We start from the raw sequence: 18,558 nt of genomic DNA, 5'->3' as shown, positions 1-18,558 counted from the left end.
ATAAGTGTCAGATGGGTCGAGTGATAAATCATGTTGAACCCTGTTGAGTTCGAACTGCGATGAAAGCTTTTGAAAACTTTTTTCGAGTGGCAAGTAAAATCAGTTCGCTATTGCATCATTGGTGAACCTACTATCTTCTAAGTCAGGGGCGGATCTAGTATTTTCCCGAGGGGGGGGGGGGGGGGGGGCGGATCCTCAAAAATTTTTCGAAAATTTTTTCGAAGTTTTTTTAAGTTGACTAAATTGATTTTTCGAGCTCTCCCAAAGCAGTAAAAAAATCCTGTATTGGGCAAACTTTCTGTGCCGCAAGCAAAAATTTGAAAAAATAGGACAAAAAAATTGTTTTTAGCCTCTTTTTGGAAAATAATTGGGTTTTCTTCGGCGCGACCTTCCCCTCAAATTTGGTGAATGTTGGCGCCAAAGGCGCACTTAGCAAAATTTTAGGGTCCATTTCAGCTGAAAATGAATATCTCAAAATAGTACAAAAAAGGACTAATACTGGATTAAGCTATCGTGTTAGCCAAAACTTCTGATCATACAATTTTCATTAACGAAAAAAATCGTATCGTGCAATTTGATACAAGTTCATACGCACAAAAACATGAATGCAACCTATAATTAGTTTTTTTATTCAGGAACTTTGTATCGTAAGAAAAATTTCATACGTGAAAGGTGTATGACTAGAATTTTTCCATAATTGAAATCTAAAAATAATTCGAGTATCGCTTTAAAAATATGTGCATTGTCGAAAAACACAACAACCAATGGTTTCTCATACAAAAAAAATCATAGACAAGAACATAATAAGCAAACTGCATTTGGCGATTTGTCATTTTAATTAAAGATATCTTTTCTTACACAGAATTACTTATAAAAAAAAAACATTTTTTTCTAGGGCTAGAAAACGTCAAGCATGAAAAGATTAAATGTTGGAAGTAGTGACTTAAGCTTTTCAGATGTGGGTTGGTCTTTAACATATAAGAACCAAAAACACACCTAGTGGCTATACAAAAAACTCCTTCTGGTCCAGGTTCAGCCTAGACTTTGTTACAAAAAAAAGATTTCGCGTGCCAATTTTTTTTTCCGTAAAATGTTTGTTTGGGGATCGAAGTGAGTTTACGATCAAATATTTATTCATTTGCGGATATTTGCATTTGCGAAAAAAAGCTTGTCATACGCTGTTCATACATTGAAAAGCATTTTTTCTCCAAAAAGACTGATATCAGTTTTTTAGGATCCGAATTCTGAAAACACAGACAAAAAAATAAAATTCTGTTCAGAAAGTTTATGCAAAAGTTATGCTAAATTCATCATTAAATATATACATTTTTAGCTTTCTCTTGCCTTGTCTACTCTTAAAATTTTCGTGAATCATTTTTCGTGGAATAAAATTTTCGTGGAATCAAAATTTTTTGTAAAATCAATTCATGTGGAAATATAAACAAATAGATGAGATTATGCGATATGCATATACTTTTTCAAATATAGAGATAACAGTGTGAATTTTGATGAATATGCAAAGATTTACGAGATGTTATATGCTTTGATATTAAATTTTTCTGTAATTTAATTTAGAAGGTTTAGTTTAGAAAAATGCACCATAAAGATTTAATTTGGCTCCTGCGTTATTACGCTTTGAAGTTTTTTGCCTTCTTCGGAGTTTTTTATTCAAATTAAAAATTTTAAAAAATTGCAAGAAAATGGACTTTTTTTATTTTTTCTTCGCTTTTTTCGACTAAAACCGTTCCACAATTTGTTTACTTTAGGCCTAATTTCTGTCAAAAAGGCCTAATTTCTAGCTTTTCATCAGATTTCATCGTCGCAGTAGCAATAACACTAACTCGAAAAGAACATGGAAATGCCTTTTTTGTTTAATTTACTATAGTATGGTCGGAACACTGCTACTTGCCCAGCAACCCGTTTTCCTTGTAATTTTAGTGGCACTTGCATCTCAAACTTTTTGCACTTCAATTATTCGCGAAATTTGCCACTTAATTTCAGAGAACAAGGATGAATGATTTTTTTGATTTTTCCAATACGAATCATCGAATTTTAATTACTCAGAAATTAATTTAAATACTCAGGCTTAGAAATTGTTGATGCATTTAACAACACAGTTTTGAAACCTTTGGCCAGTGTGCTGTCAGCACATTTTAAAACTTTTAATAATTTTAACAGAAGGATTTTTCCAGCATTATTCAATTTTGCCAAAGCAAAGCCAATCAATGAATCTGCTGACAAAAATATGATATCTAATATCTGTCCCAACTGCCTGAGTAAACTTCTTTAGATTTTTTTTGTTATTAGGAATAAAATCTTTTTATTAAAGATAAACAAAATTTGTGAAAACCTTAATTTGGTTTCGAAAAATTTCTCTTCAGTACAAGCTACTCTACTCTTGAATGAAGCAACTCAAAAGAACATTGACAATAGCTACACAGTCTGTTTTCTTTTGTTAAAATGAAACTTAAAATTTTGATAATTACACAACTCCTAACTTAAATTTTCTTTGTATGAGTGCCAGAAGAGTTTTCGGAAAACCTAATTAAATTACCCGCACTCAGTAAAAAAGAAAATAATCGATTATATTGCAATTATATTTGTACTTTTTTCAAAATTATTTTTAATTATAAGCGCCAATTTTAGATGCTTAAACGTGTTATGATACATTATAATGACAACATTTTTCGTGAAATTATTAAAGATTATAATCGATTATAATCTGTTTTTCTGCAAAATAAATGTATCAGAAATTTTGATAAAAAGAATCAATTGTAATTGATTATAATGTATTATAATTTTTTATATTTAATTTCAAAAAAAAGATTATAATCGATTTTTAATTAATTAAAATCAATTTTTTCTTAATTTTTGTAGGACTGAAGCTAAAATCATATTATAATTGATTTATAACGCTTGAAATTGGGTGCGGGTATTCTTGTCTGGGAGAAAACATTTGCTTTTAATGGGCAAAATGTTTGGTCAAGGTTATTTCCTCATGTTTTCCGCTGTGATCAGCGTTGGTTCAACTACTACTTCTATCTGTTTCAACTATATTATGGGGGCTATTCTCATACGTGAAGGACCGATTGAGCGAAAAAACTCGTACTCCAAAGGCCCAAGACAAAATTAGCCGAAAATCAGTTTTTAAAACGAAATAATTGCCAATCAATTAAACTCAATTAAAATGAAGACATATTTTGCTTCTTTCATTACGAAACCCTTGAAATGTAAAATTCGTCCCATTTTTGCGGCGGTCAAGGACAATTTGAAAATTTTGCATATTTCTGTCGTTTTATATTCGGCCAATATCAATACTCCAGTCCCTGGAAATGTTTTCTTTCTTTCCAAATTTTAGATTATTGAAATCTGATTGGCTGATTTATATTTTCGCGCATTCGGTCCTTCGCGCATAAGGCATTACACCCTATATTACTACATGTTTTTGACACCAAATGCCTCAGTTGAAATATTAGTTATAGATAACAGCATAATGGTGTTTCTAAGATAGAACCCGCACCGAGCGCCCATGGATTCTAATCGATTATAATGGATTCCCGAGACAAAAATAATTGATTATAATCCATTACTGGTTTTCCCAATTTGGTAAATCGATTATATAGCCATTATAATCGATTATTTTTGAACAAAAATAATCCATTATAATCCATTATAATCGATTATAATCCATTATTTTTGTCACTGAAATCGACTATTTTTGCCAAGATAATCCATTATAATCAATTATTTTGAAATGAAAATCCATTATAATCCATTATAATTGATTATAATCCATTTCATTTTTAGAACTAATTTCGATCGATTAATTTTGCAAAATTTTGCAAATTTTGCGAAAAGTTTGCAGAATTTATGCCCTGTCTTTTACTAAATGCCATGTCTCAACTTCGTCCCCTCGCCCCCTCAAGCTTTTTACCCACCCCCCTCCCTAACTAAAGGAGCATGGTAAACTGGGGGGAGGGGTGTAAACTGGGGTGTATAAACTGGGGGATGGGGAAGTAAAACGGGGGGGGGGGGGTTAAACTGGTCATCCCCTCGCCCCGTGAAGTTTTTTACCACCCCCCCCCATCTAAAGGGGCAGGGTAAACTGGAGGGTGGGGGGGGGGGGGGTAAATGGTGGGAGGGGGTAAACTGGGGGTGGAGGACTAGTAAACTGGTGGGTTGTAGTATACTGGGGGCTTAACTGGCTGGAGGGGAGGGGTAAACTGGAGGGGGGCGGGGGGTTTGGTAAACTGGGGGGGGGGGGGGGGGTTTTGGTAAACTGGGGGGGGGGATTGGTTGGTAAATTGGGGGTGGGGGGAGGAGGGTTGTGGTAAAAAAAACTGTAAAATGAAGTGTTAAACTGCGATGAATTAGAAAAAGTAGAGACAAAAAATATATAATTTTTTTTCTGAAATGTAACATTTTGTGAAACAACACGTAGCAACTACACTAAACAGGAAATAAAATAATTTCGAACAAAATTGTAAAATTCATGAATAACCCCTCGAAAAAATCCATTATAATCGATTATAATCGATTATAATGAATTTTATTGGGATAAAAAATATTAGGATTATAATCCATTTTTAATGGATTATAATCGATTATTTTGTCATTTTATAGATGCTGACAATATTATGACAATATAATCGACTATGATCCATGGGCGCTCGGTGCGGGAAAACAGCTGCCTAATTAAACACGTATACGTGGAAACTGTCTGCAACTGTCTGCAGCAGAAATAATTTTCGACAGCAATATACAGAAAAAAAAGCTTACTCTTAGAATTAGCCAGTTATTGTACCTTAGTTTTTATTAGAAACCACACCATTTTTGAGGGACCAAACAAGTAAACTAGTACCCAAATATGCACATTTGTAAATCAAGTATGCAACCTGACCTATGCTGTAGAACTGATTTTAGAAAAAAAAATTTCAAAAAACTTCTAGTGTTCAACAAGTTTCTCTGCTCAAAATTTCTACCGTTAGAACATTTTTCCTTTTCCATAAACAAAAAAAAAATTTCAATTAACTACAAAAAAGGCTCAAGTAATATTTTTCTGTTTCCAAATCTTTCGAGCCATTTGAAAGTTTAAGTCATAATTTTTGAGTTTCAAAATTTAGAACTCTAAATTTTCTAAGCTTTTAATTGCTGCCTGGTCTTTCGAATGTTTTCAGCCAATATGCTTTTGAAAACTGGTAACTACAAAACTGAGAATCAATTATTAAAAAATAAAAGAAGTGAACGAAATATTCAAAGGGACTTCAAACGCCGCTACTTGCATCGCATCCCAGAATTGTGTTTACATTGGATTTGATTTTTCAAGCGGCTTCGTTCTGAAGCGGCTCTGAATCTGATGGAAACTTCATGAATAAGTTAGATTCTGCCATTAAGTTGCACGTATAGAAGCGTTTGAAGACCTTATTCAATTTTAATCATGCTTTTATTTGATAGATTTTACAGTTTCTATTGAAAGTTTTGCTGTTTCCATTAATTTTCTACCAAAAATGCAACTTAGTAAATGGCTTTTGCTGGTCTTTGGCCTTTCCTGTTTACTAGTTTTTGGTGTATTTATGGACATTTTTTACTTTGCTAAGCGGGTTACTCGAACCAGCTCAGTGCTAAAATTGGTCACACCAGAAAATGGAGAATACGAAGACAGTTTATTCATGCTCACAGTCGGAAGCAGTGCATTTTTTCACAAACCGGGTGAAAACTTCACAAGCTACTCGCCAAGCGACTTTTGTAGCTGCTCTAAAAAACCGAAAAGATGGTCAAATCAATCTCAACCATGCAATTCGAAAACTGCGGCTCTTCTTCACGCGGCATATACAGAATATTTTTGGTTCATTGAGGCGCCGAAAAAGTTCATGACGGAAGAAATAATTAAAATATCATGCAAAACAAACGTCAGTATTTATTATAACTACATGCACTTTCCTCTTTCTCTTGAAAACTTGGATCAAATGGTCGCCAAAAAGACGGCAAATGCTTATTTGCATAAAATATTTTATGACAGAGCCATTTTTGTCTTGTCGAAAGGTTACTATGTACTAATAACTATGACAGAGCGACAGTTTGCCGATGACAACAAACAAATTCTACCTAAGAATCGCTACATTAACTCACAATCAACGCTTACGTCCACTGGTTGTTCATCAAGAACTGAAATTGAGTTGGTTTGGGGAAGGTTGATGATAGTTAAAATTTCCAATAGAAACAATGGCAACTATTTGTCTATGGTCAAGATTATGGCAACTTTTTTTCTTTCAGCAGAGCGAGTTTTTACCACTTACAACAGATTCAAAGTTGTTACATGAGTGAGCTTGTTCCATATAAGAAGTTAACTGTTAGTCTTAATGTATGTTTTTTTTTTAATTTTGAAATTTTAATTCAACTTGAAATTGTTTCTCTATGAAGATAAGAGCCTTCGAAGAAGTAATTACTAAGACTCTTATCTTTATTTGATGTAACATACCGGTAACAGTATTTTAGGAGCAAAATCAGATGGCGTTTTCTACTGAAGTACTGATATCAAGTATATAAATGATAGATTTAGAGGGCGAACCGGAAATAAGACAACAAGTAATTTAGACGCATTCAAAAGCTATATGCTATGATGACGATTATACAAACGGTAGACTTTGAGAGCGAGCTGGAAATATAATAGACAGTTGCTGTTCAACTATCACTGAAACTTCCGCCGATTTGTTTTAAAAAACATTTTTTTCCAATTTGGGGCGCTTCTGACTGCGAGGTTTGAGCAGAGGAACTGAAAGTTTCCTAAAATTATAACAAGACTGCTCGTATCAGGGCGAAGCCCTGAATGTTCCGACTGCCTTTTAAGGTTTATGGAGCAGTAATAACATTTAAAAAATTAAATGTAATAAAATAAATTGAAATTTTTTTCTAAAATTTTAAATTTTTTTTTAATGAAAATCATCCCCCGACACGCCATATAAAGTACAAAACGATAGATATCGACTATGGCAAATAAGCTTCTTTCAACCAATTTGGAACGATTTCTAAGACAGATTAAATCTCCGCTTACGCGTTAATAGCGCGAAATAAATTGCGCGTTAATTGTCCCAAATTGGCCAAAATGGCAATATTTAAACCCCCATAACTTTACGAAAAACGATCACAGGTGAAATATTTTTACAAATTTAAGCTCAAGACAACAATACCTTTCGAATGATAAAAAATATTCCGTCAAAAATGGCTAGTTAAAAAGTCGAAAATTGTCTGAAGAAAAAAAAACCCACCCCGAGCACAAATATTCCGTTACTTTTGTATCGTAAGTCGGAACAATTACAGTTGCAATTGAATGTAGTTATCTTTGCATTGTAGAAAAAACTCACCAGAAACTAAATCCGTATCTACATTTTTGAACCGTCTTCTTTAACAAGATCATGGCAACCATGATTTTTCGACGTTAAAATTTTGAAGTTTAAATGCAACCATTTAAATTGATACAGCGCGTTTAACTGAAAAATATTAGTCGCGTTGAATACCAGAGAAAAAAAAAACGTTTTTTGGGTCACGCATATTTAAATTGGCATCTAGTTTCTAATGCATGATTAAAGTTGCGTCTAAATACCGGAATGATTAAAGTTGCGTCTTTTTTTTCTGTTTGCCTCTTATTTCCCAACTTTGAGTTTATTCAAGTCAAAATTTGTATGTCTACAAAACTTATGCCCGAAAACAAGAAGACTTAGAGTTATACATCTGTACCTAATTATATAACAATACCACTTGTATCAGGCCGAAGCCCTGATTGCTCCGAATGGCTTTTAAGGTCTATGGAGTAGTGTGTGCTCGCTTGAAGCAATTGATTAAATTAAAAAATCATAATAAAGCATTTCTTTGGAATTCATCTCCTGCAAAAAATCATCCCCCAGTTTTTTTTGCAAATCATCCCTCAGCAAAGTATTTAATAGTCCAAAAGTAGAGTGACAATAGAAAGCTGTCATTAATGAAATATTTGATTTAGCTCTCGACGAATACCGATAAAAAACTTAAATGATTGGCTTGAGAATAGCTATCAAAAATTCTGATTCGACATCAGATGAAAGCGTACAGGGGCGGATCTAGGATTTTTTTTTCGAGGGGGAGCGGATTTTCAAAAAAACTTTCAGTAATTTTGTCGACTTTTCTTAAGGTCGACTAAATCCCAATTGATTTTCCGAGCACTCCCAGAACACTAAAGACCCTATTTTGACAAAATATTCTGCGCCGCAGACAAATTTTTGAGAAAACAGGTCAAAAATGCCGTTTTTGGACACTTTTTGGACAACTTTCACCAAAAATTTGCGTTTTTTCTGCGCGCGTTCCCCTTCAAAATTAATATATATTGGCGGCGCCAAAGACGCCTTAAGAAAAACTTTAGGGTTGGTTAGCCGAAAATAGATTTAATAAAATAATACCAAAGGGAGACCCTTAGGTTGGTGAGGGGGTCGAATATTTGAGAAGGAAAGAAAAAGCTTAGAAAGAAATCTTCCTGTGAAAGCTTATAAGCAAAAGCGTGCTGAATAGAACATGGGTACTCAAATTTAACAACATTTTGAAAAATAGAGTGATAATGGTTTTTCGTGGCCAGAAAAATTGTCAGTATAAACCATTCTCCCATAATCCATTACTTTCTCGAATTTAAAATTATATAGTATAATCCCTTAAAATTGTTTTTTTTTCATTTGATTTTTCAACGTACGAGACAAATTGTTGCAAAAAAGTTCTGATCCCGCATCTGAGTGAAGTGATAAGAAATATAAAATTGGGTTGCAATTGGCTTACATTGGGTTTTAATGCTTCGTTTTAATATAACGTTTATTGTCAATAAAAAAAATTTAAGGAAAAAAATCCATTTTAAATCATCAAATTTAAATTATTTTTCATTTTAATAGACACTGACAATGAAACTCATATATTTTAATGAATACTCACGGAAACTCAGTGCAGGTCTAGACCTTATAAATCTGGCTGCAATGTTTTCTCGAGGCCTCTTTTTGAAAAGTAAAGTTTCCGATGCGGTTTCTATAACATTTTGTTTGCACAGTCTAATTTATCATCATACTTATGGGTCATATATGTCTGATCTTGTTCGCATTCAGTTCCGTCTCTTAGTCAAAATAAACGTTAAAATTTTAAATCCAAGTTGAAAAAATTTCTACGCAGTTAAACTGAAAGTTTGTATTAAACAAACTGTCTTGATTGTACAGTGCTGATTTAAATTAACCGGACAAAACGCGTTAAACTTGAAATTTAAAACCCATTTTTCTCAAATTGGGTTGAGTTTAGGTGAAAACTGAAGAGGACAAAACTTGCCTAGAATTTAAGCAGAATTAATATGGTGCAATTTAATTTTGCGAAATTCGGGCCCAAAAATTTACCCCAAAAATGGGTCATTTTGGCTTTTCTTGGTTAATCAAAAATTACGCCAAAAATATCCAGTCGATCACAGCCATAACTATATCAAAGTGATCTCCTTAGGTAGCCCAACAAACTTTAAGAAGGGTATACTCTCCAAAAAAAATTGCAAACCCTTTAAAAATTGTTTTTAAATAAATAGTTGGTATTTTATATAGTAAAAACGACCTTTTTTGTCTATCAAACAAAAATAAATTAATTTATACAACATTTTGGAGATTATACCCTTTTAAAAGTTTGTTGGGCTATGTAAGAGGCTCCCTTTGATATAATTATTACTGTGATCGACTGAGTATTTTTAGCCTAATTTCTGGTTAACTAAGAAAAGCCAAAATGACCCATTTTTGGGGTAAAATTTTGGGCCCGAATTTCGCAAAACAAATTACACCATATTATTTTTGCTAAAATTTTAAGCAAGTTTTGTATTCATAAGTTTTCACCTAAACTCAACCCAATTTGAGAAAAACGGGTTTTAAATTTCAAGTTTAACGCGTTTTGTCCGGTTAATTTAAATCAGCACTGTAAAGATAAAGTTCTGCTTCTAACATTTATTTCGATCTTTTGTAAATCACATTGCTCTCGTGCTTAAATCTCAGTTTCATTATTTTTTCCTACTTTCGAATGAAGTGCCACAATATTTATGATCGGGATGGTTAACTCAAATAGCAATTTTTTAACTAACAATTTTTTATGGAATTTATTCTATCATCTGAAAAATATTGTTGTCCTAAGCATTTAAAAAATACTTTACCTGTGATCATTTTTTGTAAAGTTATGGGTGCGGTAATATGAATTTGTCAAATTGCGCAGCAATTTTTTAATAGTTTCTTGGAAATCAATCATATCAAGTTAGAATTCACATTGAAAAACTTCAATTTTGCAAACAAACTTTTTTTTTCTCATTTTTTCGTTGAATAGTTTGATAGCAATTATGAAGTGCTTTTTTTAAATCTGTTTTTATACAAAATTTTAGTTATTAATCCTGCAAATTGTTCCGGAACAAATTTTTGAATTGCCAAAATTTTGTTTTCACTTTGACAATTAATGATTACAGACTTAAAGTTTGTGATGTATTGATCGACCCTTTTTCCTGTACAACAACCGAGTAAGGATGTAAGAAGCTAGAATTATACAGCAGAGCTTATGTAAATTAAGATGATTTATTACAAGAATACCGAAAACCAGAAAAAAATCGTGCAGTGTCAATTTTTTTTAAAAAAAAAAACAGGTTTTATGAGAAGTCAAAAGAATTAATGATGTAAAATTTCAGTCATTAAATCTAAAAAAAAATAAGTGCTGCAATTATTTCTGGCATCAACCAAAACAAACAAACTACTCCCTACATTGACGACTTCCTACATTGACGACTTAATTTCTCGCAAATAAAAAATTACCACCACAATTAACATTATCATTTCATATTTCGTCCTAAATTATTATCTCAAACAAACCCAAAATTGAAAGATTAGAAATTTTAGAATCAGATTTGATACAAAAATGCTTCATTTTGTGCTATCTAAAACAATTTTTTTTTCGTTTGTGACGCTTGTAATTTGACTCTCTTATTCTTTTTTGCCAGAAGGAAGCCAATAAATGAATCTGCTGACAAAAATTTGATATCCAATATCTGTCCCAACGAGTAAAATTCTTTAGATTTTTTGTTATTAAAAATAAAATCTTTTATTATTGATAAACAAAATTTGTGAAAACCTTAATTTGGTTTCGAAAAATTTCTTTTCAGTGCAAGCAACTCTACTCTTGAATGAATCAATTCAGAAGAACATTGACAATAGCTACACAGTCATTTTTTTGTTAAAATGAAACTTACAACTTTGATGATTACACAACTTATAACTTAAATTTTCTTTGTATGAGTGCCAGAAGATTTTTTGGAAAACCTAATTAAGTTACCTCGCACTCAGTAAAAAAAGAAAATAATCGATTATATTGCAATTATAATTGTACTTTTATCAAAATTATTTTGAATTATAAGCGCCAATTTTAGATGCTTAAACGATTTATGATACATTATAATGACAACATTTTTTGTGAAATTATTATAAATTATAATCGATTATAATCTGTTTTTTTTTTGCAAGAAAATTTGATAAAAAGAATCAATTGTAATTGATTATAATGTATTATAATTTTTTATATTTAATTTCAAAAAAGAGATTATAATCGATTATTAATTAATTAAAATCAATTTTTTCACAATTTTTTGTAAGACTGGTGCTAAAATCATATTATAATTGATTTATAACGCTTGAAATTGGATGCGGGTATTCTTGTCTGAGAGAAAACATTTGCTTTTAATGGGCAAAATGTTTGGTCAAGGTTATTTCCTCATGTATTCCGCAGTGATCAGCGTTGGCTCAACTCCTATTTCTATCTGTTTCAACTATATTACGGGGGCTATTCTCATGCGCGAAGGACCAAATGAGCGAAAAAACTTGTACTCCAAAGGCCCAGGACAAAATTAGCCGAAAATCAAATTTTAAAACGAAGCTGTTTTCATTCAATTAAATTCAATTAAAATGAAGACATATTTTGCTTCTTTCATTACGAAACCCTTGAATTGTAAAATTTGTCCCAATTTTGCGGCGGTCAAGGACAACTTGAAAATTTTGCATATTTCTGCCGTTTTTATATTCGGCCAATATCAATACTCCATTCCCTGGAAATGTTTTCTTTCTTTCCAAATTTTAGATTACTGAAATCTGATTGGCTGATTTATATTTTCGCGCATTCGGTCCTTCGCGCATGAGGAATTCCACCCTATATTACTACATGTTTTTGACGCCAAATGCCTCAGTTGAAATATTAGTTATAGATAACAGCATAATGGTGTTTTTAAGATAGAAAACAGCTGCCTAATAAAACACGTATACGCGGAAACTGTCTGCAACTGTCTGCAGCAGGTATAATTTTCGACAGCAATATACAGAAATAAAAATGCTTACTCTGAGAATTAGCCACATACTGTACCTCAGTTTTTATTAGAAACCACACCATTTTTGAAGGACCAAAAAAGTAAACTAGTACCCAAATATGCACATTTGTAAATCAAGTATGCAACCTGACCTATGCTGTAGAAATGATTTTAGAAGAAAAAGAAATTTCAAAAAACTTCTAGTGTTCAACAAGTTTCTCTGCTCAAAATTTCTACCGTTAGAACAATTTTCCTTTTCGATAAAGACAAAAAACATTCAAATAACTACAAAAAAGGCTCAAGTGATATTTGTGAACTTTTCTGTTTCCAAATCTTTTGAGCCATTTGGAAGTTTAAGTCATAATTTTTGAGTTTCAAAATTTAGAACTCTAAATTTTCTAAGCTTTTAATTGCTGCCTGGTCTTTCGAATGTTTTCAGCCAATATGCTTTTGAAAACTGGTAACTAAAAAACTGAGAATCAATTATTAAAAAATAAAAGAAGTGAACGAAATATTCAAAGGGACTTCAAACGCCGCTACTTGCATCGCATCATAGAATTGTGTTTACATTGGATTTAATTTTTCAAGTGGCTTCGTTCTGAAGCGGCTCTGGATCTGATGGAAACTTCATGAATAAGTTAGATTCTGCCATTAAGTTGCACTTATAGAAGCGTTTGAAGACCTTGTTCAATTTTAATCATGCTTTTATTTGATAGATTTTACAGTTTCTATTGAAAGTTTTGCTGTTCCATTAATTTTCTACCAAAAATGCAACTAAGTAAATGGCTTTTCCTGGTCGTTGGTCTTTCCTGTTTACTAGTTTTTGGTGTGTTTATGCACATTTTTTACTTTGCTAAGCGGGTTACTCGAACCAGCTCAGTGCTAAAATTGGTCACACCAGAAAATGGAGAATACGAAGACAGTTTATTCATGCTCACTGCCGGAAGCAGTGCATTTTTTCACAAACCGGGTGAAAACTTCACAAGCTACTCGCCAAGCGACATTTGTAGCTGCTCTAAAAAACCGAAAAGATGGTCAAATCAATCTCAACCATGCAATTCGAAAACCGCGGCTCTTCTTCACGCGGCATTTACAGAATATTTTTGGTTCATTGAGGCGCCGAAAAAATTCATGACGGAAGAAATAATTAAAATATCATGCAAAACAAACGTCAGTATTTATTATAACTACATGAACTTTCCTCTTTCTCTTGAAAACTTGGATCAAATGGTCGCCAAAAAAACGGCAAATGCTTATTTGCATAAAATATTTTATGACAGAGCCATTTTTGTCTTGTCGAAAGGTTACCATGTACTAATAACTATGACAGAGCGACAGTTTGCCGATGACAACAAACAAATTCTACCTAAGAATTGCTACATTAACTCACAATCAACGCTTACGTCCACTGGTTGTTCATCAAGAACTGAAATTGAGTTGGTTTGGGGAAGGTTGATGATAGTTAAAATTTCCAATAGAAACAATGGCAACTATTTGTCTATGGTCAAGATTATGGCCACTTTTCTTCTTTCAGCAGAGCAAGTTTTTGCCACTTACAACAGATTCAAAGTTGCTACATGAGTGGGCTTGTTCCATATAAGAAGTTAACTGTTAGTCTTAATGTAATTTTTTTTTTTAATTTTGAAATTTTAATTCAACTTGAAATTGTTTCTCTATGAAGATAAGAGCCTTCGAAGAAGTAATTACTAAGACTCTTATCTTTATTTGATGTAACATACCGGTAACAGTATTTTAGGAGCAAAATCAGATGGCGTTTTCTACTGAAGTACTGATATCAAGTATATAAATGATAGATTTAGAGGGCGAACCGGAAATAAGACAACAAGTAATTTAGACGCATTCAAAAGCTATATGCTATGATGACGATTATACAAACGGTAGACTTTGAGAGCGAGCTGGAAATATAATAGACAGTTGCTGTTCAACTATCACTGAAACTTCCGCCGATTTGTTTTAAAAAACATTTTTTTCCAATTTGGGGCGCTTCTGACTGCGAGGTTTGAGCAGAGGAACTGAAAGTTTCCTAAAATTATAACAAGACTGCTCGTATCAGGGCGAAGCCCTGAATGTTCCGACTGCCTTTTAAGGTTTATGGAGCAGTAATAACATTTAAAAAATTAAATGTAATAAAATAAATTGAAATTTTTTTCTAAAATTTTAAATTTTTTTTTAATGAAAATCATCCCCCGACACGCCATATAAAGTACAAAACGATAGATATCGACTATGGCAAATAAGCTTCTTTCAACCAATTTGGAACGATTTCTAAGACGGATTAAATCTCCGCTTACGCGTTAATAGCGCGAAATATATTGCGCGTTAATTGTCCCAAATTGGCCAAAATGGCAATATTTAAACCCCCATAACTTTACGAAAAACAATCACAGGTGAAATATTTTTTCAAGTTTAAGCTCAAGGCAGCAATACCTTTCGAATGATAAAAAATATTCCGTCAAAAATGGCTAGTTAAAAAGTCGAAAATTGTCTGAAGAAAAAAAAACCCACCCCGAGCACAAATATTCCGTTACTTTTGTATCGTAAGTCGGAACAATTACAGTTGCAATTGAATGTATTTATCTTTGCATTGTAGAAAGAACTCACCAGAAACTAAATCCGTATCTACATTTTTGAACCGTCTTCTTTAACAAGATCATGGCAACCATGATTTTTCGACGTTAAAATTTTGAAGTTTAAATGCAACCATTTAAATTGATACAGCGCGTTTAACTGAAAAATATTAGTCGCGTTGAATACCAGAGAAAAAAAACGTTTTTTGGGTCACGCATATTTAATTTGGCATCTAGTTTCTAATGCATGATTAAAGTTGCGTCTAAATACCGGAATGATTAAAGTTGCGTCTTTTTTTCTCCTTGCCTCTTATTTCCCAACTTTGAGTTTATTCAAGTCAAAATTTGTATGTCTACAAAACTTATGCCCGAAAACAAGAAGACTTAGAGTTATACATCTGTACTTAATTATATAACAAGACCACTTGTATCAGGCCGAAGCCCTGATTGCTCCGAATGGCTTTTAAGGTCTATGGAGTAGTGTGTGCTCGCTTGAAGCAATTGATTAAATTAAAAAATCATAATAAAGCATTTCTTTGGAATTCATCTCCTGCAAAAAATCATCCCCCAGTTTTTTTTGCAAATCATCCCTCAGCAAAGTATTTAATAGTCCAAAAGTAGAGTGACAATAGAAAGCTGTCATTAATGAAATATTTGATTTAGCTCTCGACGAATACCGATAAAAAACTTAAATGATTGGCTTGAGAATAGCTATCAAAAATTCTGATTCGACATCAGATGAAAGCGTACAGGGGCGGATCTAGGATTTTTTTTTCGAGGGGGAGCGGATTTTCAAAAAAACTTTCAGTAATTTTGTCGACTTTTCTTAAGGTCGACTAAATCCCAATTGATTTTCCGAGCACTCCCAGAACACTAAAGACCCTATTTTGACAAAATATTCTGCGCCGCAGACAAATTTTTGAGAAAACAGGTCAAAAATGCCGTTTTTGGACATTTTTTGGACAACTTTCACCAAAAATTTGCGTTTTTTCTGCGCGCGTTCCCCTTCAAAATTAATATATATTGGCGGCGCCAAAGACGCCTTAAGAAAAACTTTAGGGTTGGTTAGCCGAAAATAGATTTAATAAAATAATACCAAAGGGAGACCCTTAGGTTGGTGAGGGGGTCGAATATTTGAGAAGGAAAGAAAAAGCTTAGAAAGAAATCTTCCTGTGAAAGCTTATAAGCAAAAGCGTGCTGAATAGAACATGGGTACTCAAATTTAACAACATTTTGAAAAATAGAGTGATAATGGTTTTTCGTGGCCAGAAAAATTGTCAGTATAAACCATTCTCCCATAATCCATTACTTTCTCGAATTTAAAATTATATAGTATAATCCCTTAAAATTGTTTTTTTTTCATTTGATTTTTCAACGTACGAGACAAATTGTTGCAAAAAAGTTCTGATCCCGCATCTGAGTGAAGTGATAAGAAATATAAAATTGGGTTGCAATTGGTTTACATTGGGTTTTAATGCTTCGTTTTAATATAACGTTTATTGTCAATAAAAAAAATTTAAGCAAAAAAATCCATTTTAAATCATCAAATTTAAATTATTTTTCATTTTAATAGACACTGACAATGAAACTCATATATTTTAATGAATACTCACGGAAACTCAGTGCAGGTCTAGACCTTATAAATCTGGCTGCAATGTTTTCTCGAGGCCTCTTTTTGAAAAGTAAAGTTTCCGATGCGGTTTCTATAACATTTTGTTTGCACAGTCTAATTTATCATCATACTTATGGGTCATATATGTCTGATCTTGTTCGCATTCAGTTCCGTCTCTTAGTCAAAATAAACGTTAAAATTTTAAATCCAAGTTGAAAAAATTTCTACGCAGTTAAACTGAAAGTTTGTATTAAACAAACTGTCTTGATTGTACAGTGCTGATTTAAATTAACCGGACAAAACTCGTTAAACTTGAAATTTAAAACCCATTTTTCTCAAATTGGGTTGAGTTTAGGTGAAAACTTAAGAGGTCAAAACTTGCCTAGAATTTAAGCAGAATTAATATGGTGCAATTTGTTTTGCGAAATTCGGGCCCAAAAATTTACCCCAAAAATGGGTCATTTTGGCTTTTCTTGGTTAATCAAAAATTACGCCAAAAATATCCAGTCGATCACAGCCATAACTATATCAAAGTGATCTCCTTAGGTAGTCCAACAAACTTTAAGAAGGGTATACTCTCCAAAAAAAATTGCAAACCGTTTAAAAATTGTTTTTAAATAAATAGTTGGTATTTTATATAGTAAAAACGACCTTTTTTGTCTATCAAACAAAAATAAATTAATTTATACAACATTTTGGAGATTATACCCTTTTTAAAGTTTGTTGGGCTACGTAAGAGGCTCCCTTTGATATAATTATGTCTGTGATCGACTGGGTATTTTTAGCGTAATTTCTGGTTAAGTAAGAAAAGCCAAAATGACCCATTTTTGGGGTAAAATTTTGGGCCCGAATTTCGCAAAACAAATTACACCATATTATTTTTGCTAAAATTTTAAGCAATTTTTGTATTCATAAGTTTTCACCTAAATTCAACCCAATTTGAGAAAAACGGGTTTTAAATTTCAAATTTAACGCGTTTTGTCCGGTTAATTTAAATCAGCACTGTATACCTGAAAAGATAAAGTTCTGCTTCTAACATTTATTTCGATCTTTTGTAAATCACATTGCTCTCGTGCTTAAATCTCAGTTTCATTATTTTTTCCTACTTTCGAATGAAGTGCCACAATATTTATGATCGGGATGGTTAACTCAAATAGCAATTTTTTAACCAACAATTTTTTTTGGAATTTATTCTATCATCTGAAAAATATTGTTGTCCTAAGCATTTAAAAAATACTTTACCTGTGATCATTTTTTGTAAAGTTATGGGTGCGGTAATATGAATTTGTCAAATTGCTCAGCAATTTTTTAATAGTTTCTTGGAAATCAATCCTATCAAGTTAGAATTCACATTGAAAAACTTGAGAAATTATATAGTATAATCCCTTAAAATTGTTTTTTTTTTCATTTGATTTTTCAACGTACAAGACAAATTGTTGCAAAAAAGTTCTGATCCCGCATCTGAGTGAAGTGATAAAAAATATAAAATTGGGTTGCAATTGGTTTCCATTGGGTTTTATTGCTTTGTTTTAATATAACGTTTATTGTCAATAAAAAAAATTTAAGCAAAAAAATCCATTTTAAATCATCAAATTTAAATTATTTTTCATTTTAATAGACACTGACAATGAAACTCATATATTTTAATGAATACTCACGGAAACTCAGTGCAGGTCTAGACCTTATAAATCTGGCTGCAATGTTTTCTCGAGGCCTCTTTTTGAAAAGTAAAGTTTCCGATGCGGTTTCTATAACATTTTGTTTGCACAGTCTAATTTATCATCATACTTATGGGTCATATATGTCTGATCTTGTTCGCATTCAGTTCCGTCTCTTAGTCAAAATAAACGTTAAAATTTTAAATCCAAGTTGAAAAAATTTCTACGCAGTTAAACTGAAAGTTTGTATTAAACAAACTGTCTTGATTGTAGAGTGCTGATTTAAATTAACCGGACAAAACGCGTTAAACTTGAAATTTAAAACCCATTTTTCTCAAATTG

The 18,558-nt window shown here is 32.3% G+C and overlaps 1 protein-coding gene across 1 annotated transcript in view; it reads right to left on the bottom strand.

Annotated features, from left to right (window-relative positions):
- Nucleotides 1–18,558, bottom strand: part of LOC134842330 (uncharacterized) — a 405,874-nt gene that overhangs the window by 150,334 nt on the left and 236,982 nt on the right. The window lies entirely within an intron of this gene.

Source organism: Symsagittifera roscoffensis, chromosome 3, assembly GCF_963678635.1.
Source record: "Symsagittifera roscoffensis chromosome 3, txSymRosc1.1, whole genome shotgun sequence".
Classification (NCBI taxonomy): Eukaryota; Metazoa; Xenacoelomorpha; order Acoela; family Convolutidae; genus Symsagittifera; species Symsagittifera roscoffensis.
Note: the sequence above shows the minus strand (reverse complement) of the source record. Positions and strands in the feature narration are given on the sequence as shown.